This window comes from Mustela erminea, chromosome 4 (genome assembly GCF_009829155.1).
Source record: "Mustela erminea isolate mMusErm1 chromosome 4, mMusErm1.Pri, whole genome shotgun sequence".
NCBI lineage: Eukaryota > Metazoa > Chordata > Mammalia > Carnivora > Mustelidae > Mustela > Mustela erminea.
The window spans coordinates 123631155-123637550 of NC_045617.1; the positions used below are offsets into that span (position 1 = coordinate 123631155).

The 6396-nt window shown below is 59.1% G+C and overlaps 1 pseudogene; it reads right to left on the minus strand.

Moving 5' to 3' along the window:
* Positions 1-797: 797 nt before the first annotated feature.
* Positions 798-3756, minus strand: LOC116587513 (annotated as a pseudogene).
* Between the last annotated feature and the right edge of the window lie 2640 nt (positions 3757-6396).

The window sequence follows — 6396 nt, forward strand, 5'->3', positions numbered from 1 at the left end:
GGGCACGGCTTGGGGTGGCTGAGGCTGGCAGGCTGGGGAGACACAAACGGGCTTTCTAATTAAGGACTTCCTTACAGGCCTGGTCATTCGAGAGGACAAATTCTTAGCTGTCCTGGGAAGGGCCTGGCCTGCTCCATCCCTGCCAGCTGTGTCCTCTACCAAGAACAAGCCCACGCTGGGCAGCCCGTGACCCAGCGGCCTGCTTCCGGGACAGCAGAGCCAATAGCTGCAAACTTCTTCCTGATGAGGCTGCCAGGATGCAAGCTCCACTCCTGGTCATCTTGGCTGACAACTGCACACCTCTTCTAAGATCATTCCTCCGCCCTTCAGTGGGGACAGCCTGGCTGGGATGCCCCTACACTCACCTAGGCTGCCCCAGGTGCAGAGAGCGGGCCAAGACGGCCTGCCTCTGTAGACACACAGGCTGGTGCGGACTTCGTGGTGGAATCGGGGGCAGCTGGGAGGACCCGCGAGTCTGAGAAAAACAGAAACAACTGGGGCTGGCCCACCTGGGGTCTCTAAGGCACGACTCACACTGGGGTCCCATGGGAATAGGGCCAATCTGCTTCCTGCGCATCTGGGAACACGCCCTCCCTTCCCACGGAGCATCTACTCCAACATTTTCCAAGCGTCCCTCACTGCGGAAAGGGTGGAGGCTATCGGGCAGAAAAGGAGAGAAGTAAAACAGGAAAATCCGGTGGGGGTGGGGAGAGCGGACCCTCCATGGCAGGCAGGTCCCATACCCAGCCCTGAGACGCACCTCTAAGGTACAAAAGTCAAACTCAAAAAGCTCAAACTAGTTTTTTTCCCAGCCCCTACCCCCATCTCTGTGACTCTGGAAAGCTTTTATTATGATCATTAACATGGTCTTGGTTTTTCCATCACAAACATCATCTAATCCGCCCATGAGCAGAAGGAACCACAGATGAGCCCCTCTCTTGTGCTTGTGCAGATGGCGCAACCTGGCACACACTCGGCCTTCATGGAGGAGAGGCCTGTCCAGCCTCGGGGAACCTCGTGGAGCCCCCATCTAAATGCCTGCATCTCGGCAGACCAATGGAATTCTCACTGTTCATTTTTATAATCCCCAGAAATTAATTTTTTTTGTCAATGACGTGTTAATTTTTTTTTTTTTTTTGTAAACAGTCTTACTCAAGCTACAGTTGAGAAAGCTAAAACCAGTGTTTCTCCCCAAGTTAAAAACCAGTGAGGTGCCCTACAGCCTGCCAGCCTTCACCCACAGAGGCTGGATGGCCACTGAGCCACCTCTGAGCAGGCCGCAGTTCTAGCCTCAGACAGAAGCCCCTGGCTCCTGGCCTGGACCCCAAGAGCCTACCTCCCTGCACCTGCTCCAGTCTCTGAGGCCGGCGGCGGCCCACTTCGGTCGCACATTCTCCCGCCAACCTTCCCAGGCCACTGCGAAGAAACATAAAACATCTAAAACGCTACTGAGTCTGCAACCGGGGCACCTGGCCCGTTCTGCTCAAACCCAGGGCCCTGGAGGGACACCGGGCCTTTCCCTGGCGGGGCGGATGCTGCACCTTGGGCCATGGTGGCTCAGATCTCTGACTCCCGTCTGTAAGGCCGCTGCTCGAGGCCGCCACCACCGGCCTGAGGTCTGTCAAAGTCATGCTGGGCCTGGGGGCTGCGGCCATCCTGGTCTCCATCTGCTTCGTCTTCCTCATCGCGGCTCAGGAAAGCCAACTCGTTCTCGTAACAGAAGGAGTTGGCACTGGGCAGCAGGAATTTGTTCTCCACCAGGTCCTTGGCGCTGCAGCGGGGTGTGGAGGGCACCTCGTAGGTCTTATGGAAGTGGGAGTAGTCGATCTTGTACTGGTTCTTCTCCTCGAAGAGGACAGGCTCGAAGCGGTGGCCCCACAGGATCTTATTGGCCAGGTAGGAGCTGCGGGCCTGCGTGGTCATGGCCGTGGCCTCCACCATGCCCTACAGGATGACCACGATCTCGAAGTCATCCATCTCCAAGTCCTGCCGGCTGATGCCAAACAGCGGGCTGGCCTCGTCAATCTCATGCAGGATGGTGATGGGAGACACGAGGAAGATGCGATCGAGGCCCTTGTCGAAGCCAACGTCGATGTCGATCTGGTCCAGCGGGATGTACTCGCCCTCCTCGGTGACCCGCGGCTTGATGAGCTGGGCCCGCACATGCGCCTCCACGATGTGGCTCTTGCGCAGGTTGCCCACACGCCACATGAGGCAGAGCTTGCCGTCGCGCAGGGCCACCACCGCATTGTGGCTGAACAGCAGCGTCTGCGCCCGCTTCTTGGGCCGAGCCATCTTGACCATGATGGCGCTGATCATGAAGGAGTCGATGATGCAGCCCAGGATGGACTGCGCTGCCACCATGAACACGGCCACCGGGCACTCCTCCGTCACACAGCGCAGCCCGTAGCCGATGGTGGTCTGCGTCTCGATGGAGAAGAGGAAGGTGCCATGAAGCCGTGCACCTGCATCACACAGGGTGTGCGGCCACGGCCCTCGGCCAGCTACAGGTCGCTGTGCACCACGGCAATGACCCAAAAGATGACGCCGAACAGGAGCCAGGAGGCAAGGAAGGCCAGCGAGAAGATGAGCAGCATGTAGCGCCAGCGGATGTCCACGCAGGTGGTGAACATGTCAGCGAGGTAGCGCTGCGACTTCTCATCCATGTTGGCGAACTCGATGTTGCACTGGCCGTTCTTCTTGACGAAGCGGTTCCGGCATCAGCGCCGCGTAGTGCACCTTGCCGTTGCCGAAGCCGTTGGCCCCTGACATGGTGACCAGGTGCAGCCCGTCCTCCTCCGATGACACGATACTGTAGGGGTTGGCCCTGCCAGCCGAGGTCATCCCGGGGATGGGGGGGCCCTGGCTCGCCCCCGGGGCCTGCTCCACGGGGGGCAGCTCCTGCAACAGAGAAGACAGAGGGGCTGGCGGAACAGGCCAGCCCGGCCCAGGCTTCTGCCCCTACCCGGGGCCCTCGGCCTTGGTGGGCGGCTGTCTGCGCCCTAACTCACCCCCCACCGAGCTCTCCATCTTCCGTCCTCAGCCAGCCCCTCGCCCTCCTTCTCGGCTTGGAAAACAGACCTGGAGCCTCCCAGGAGCTCTGGACAAAAGCCTTGGCTTCATCCTCAGCCCATGTGAGCGCCCCCCTACCAAAGGCCCCGCTTCCAAAGTGTATTTATGATCCTACCTCTTCTCCCACCGCCGTGGCCTGAGTCCCCGTCATCACCCACCCGGACCAGCATGGCACCGCCTCGCCAGCCTTTGTGCTCTGGCCCCCACCCCAGTTCAGAGGCAGCGGGGGAGCCTGGCTGTCCTCTGCTCAAAGCCGGTCTCTGCTGGCACCTGCGAGGCCCGCGTGAATGGAGCCCGGGGCCCCTCAGCTCTCAGGCCCAGGCTCCTCGCTCACCTGCTGCAGCGCCCAGCCTGTGCGCTGCTCCTCAGGATGGGCCCTCACACTCTCGGCCCGGACACCCTCCCGCTGCCTCAGCTCCCTCAGTCCCTGGCCTCCGTGCCCAGGAGCAGCTTCCTGAACCCATGGGAGACTGTAACCCCTCACCCAGGTCCTCATGGTAACCCCAAAGCACTGACCTCTGACACCATAACAGTAGTAACAGTAACGGGAAGGACAGGCCTGGGGTCTCACCCACCGATCCCACCGTGAGACCACTGGCCTCCTGAGCGTCGTGAGTTTGCTGTGGTTCACTGCTGTCTCACCCCCCGGGCCTCGAGCAGAGCCTGGCCCCGAGGATGCCCTCCTGATGCTCGAGCCCTGTGCCCCACGGCACCCACTCTCAGTCCTCATACACTACAGCCTCCATCCATAACTAGGAGGGGGTCCACGGGTCAGTGCCCAGAGGGGTCACTGACTGACCCCATCCCAGTGGCCTTTCCCATCACTGCCTTTCTCAGCTCTAAATGACAGCATGTAGGGAGCACTCAGAGCATCATTGTCCTTGGCCCATTCAGAGGAGCACTTGGTGGGCTTGTCACACACACGCACATATGTATGCACACCACGCTGTCTCACGCATGTCCCACGGCATGACACCCGCAGCCGGACACACTCCTTTCAGGTCCATAGCCCACGTTCATCCCCCAGATGGGCCAGTAGCAGCTGGCTACCCCCTCCCCCAGGGCCCTGCTGGCTCCGGCCTGGCCTGTTGGTGCCAGGCCGAGGCACCTGCAGGCCAGAGTCCATGGTGCCACTTGGCCTTGTGGGCACTGAGGCCATCTAACCCTTAGCATCAGGGCTGCAGGTGCTCAGGCACTCAGCCTTGTTCAGCAGGGCTGAGCTGGAAGGAGGGGGAGAAGCCTGGCTGGCTGGCCTGGCCGGGACACTGAGTCGGGCATACTCCCCTCCACCACTGGGGACCCCATTCACCCCAAACCCCCACCTGTTCACACCAGGAGGCCAGTATTAGACAAGGCTGGGAGCCCTCAAGTGCCCAGAAGACAATGAGGCCCCAGATAAGAAGGTCCCAGGGAAGCCATTCCAGAAGCAGAGGCAGGTGGCTGAGCACCCACCAGAAACCCAGAAACTGGAAGCGACTCAGCCAGGGGGAGGCAACACTGGGATTTAGCCCCTGTCTGTGTGGCCAGGTGCAGCCAGGGCCTCGGAGGGAGCGCAACATCTGACCTCTGCTTCAAACACCTGGGAGACAGGTGAGGGAGAAGTGCACATGAGCAGCCAGGCTGCACATCCCTCCTAGGGTCTGTCTCCATTGCCAGATGCTTCTGAATCCCCAGAGCGGGCTCGTATGTAACACTCACGGTCCTTACTGCCCACTCCTCAAACTGCAGAGAAAGCAGGCCAGACACATTAGCAAATGGTCTTAGATTATCCTTGCAAAACCCCAAGAAGGTGGCTGCCATCATTGCTTCTGCCATGAATGGAGATTCAGAGAGGTTAACTGACTTCCCCAAAGCCATACAGCCAATAAGCAGGAGAGCCGAAACTCGAACGAGTCTAACTAATGCGAGGTCTCCTGCTGCGGGCACATAAGGCTCTGCAGGGGCATCTTCTCACACTGCCACCGCCTCCCGCGGCTACTCCAGCTGGCCACCTCACCGTAGGTCTGAGGAGCTGAGGCCTGAGGCTGTGATGATGGACACTGCTTCTGCCTGGGCCAGGAGGCAGGGAGCTGAGGGTGGTGGGGACCCCGGGTACTGTGCCAAGAAGATCGCTCAGCCCCAGATTCCTGGTCCCTCCAGGCAGAGGAGGCCAGGGCCCGGGCACTTAGATACTGGCGGCAGGCCACTGGACAGCAGGGGGCAGGTTTATGTGGCCTGGATGCCTTGAGGGATGTCCAGCAGGTCATGGCTGCTCCAACTGGGGCTCTGAGTAGCTCGAGTCCTGCAAGGGACAGAATCAGAAGAATCAAAGGCCAGAGAGCCCAGCCTGACGCTCTGCTACCATCAGCTGGGGAGCCCCACACCTGGCCAGCTCCCAGGCCGGAATGCGAACTGCGGTGACTCCTGGTGTTTCTCCCTGGGCTGAGCACCTGGGACCCACCCAGACTGTGTCACACAGGCTTGGGAAACCCCTCTTCTGTTGATGTTCCTTCTCAAACCACACAGAAAATCAACAGGTTCACGTTCACACTTGCTCCCTTCTTTCTCAGCTAACAACTGAGACTATGAGCAGAGTCACTGTCCAAAGTCACCAGAAACTAAGGTTTAGAGACAGAGGTGGAGCTCCAGGTATTGGTCCAGTCCTCAGCTTCCCATGGCCCCATCCTGCCATGTGTGTATATGTATGTGTGTGCGTGTGCGTGTGCGTGTGTGTGTGCATGTGACGCTAGGGGTGTGGGGAGCCCCTCCCAGGCTCTTGGTGAATGCAGCTCCACAAAGAAAGATCCGGAAGAGGACCCATGAGTAAAAACCCCAGCACCACAAACTTGACAATCGTCCCAAGGACACTCCACATAGACAAACACAGGTGTGGCAAGAAGGTCATGCAGCCTTGACATCTTTAAAGACTCGATTTAAGAAATGTGGGACAACATCCCCAACCAGGAATATGTAGGCTGGTTGCCTACACTCTTGCTCAGTGATGCATACAGTTAGATCAGAAAAGAAATGTTATTAGATTTGTTTTGCTACAAGAGGCCTCAGCAAGTAAGGAGACTGGCTTCCCATTTCATAGATTGAGAACTGAGGCTGAGACCTGTCCCAGGTCACAGAGCAGTTAGTGGGCTTGGATGAGACAGTAAAAGCAAGGGTTAGGATCACTGTTGGTAGATGCCCAGGTCGCCCAGTGGGGACCCGAGGCGTTCTCTGGAGGGAAGCGGGAGAGAGGCCCCGGGGTGAGCTACCTGAGCTAGACGAGATGACTTCGACACTGAAGGTGGGTAGCGAGGCAAGTCCAGCAGGCAGAGAAGGGGACGGTGCAGTGCG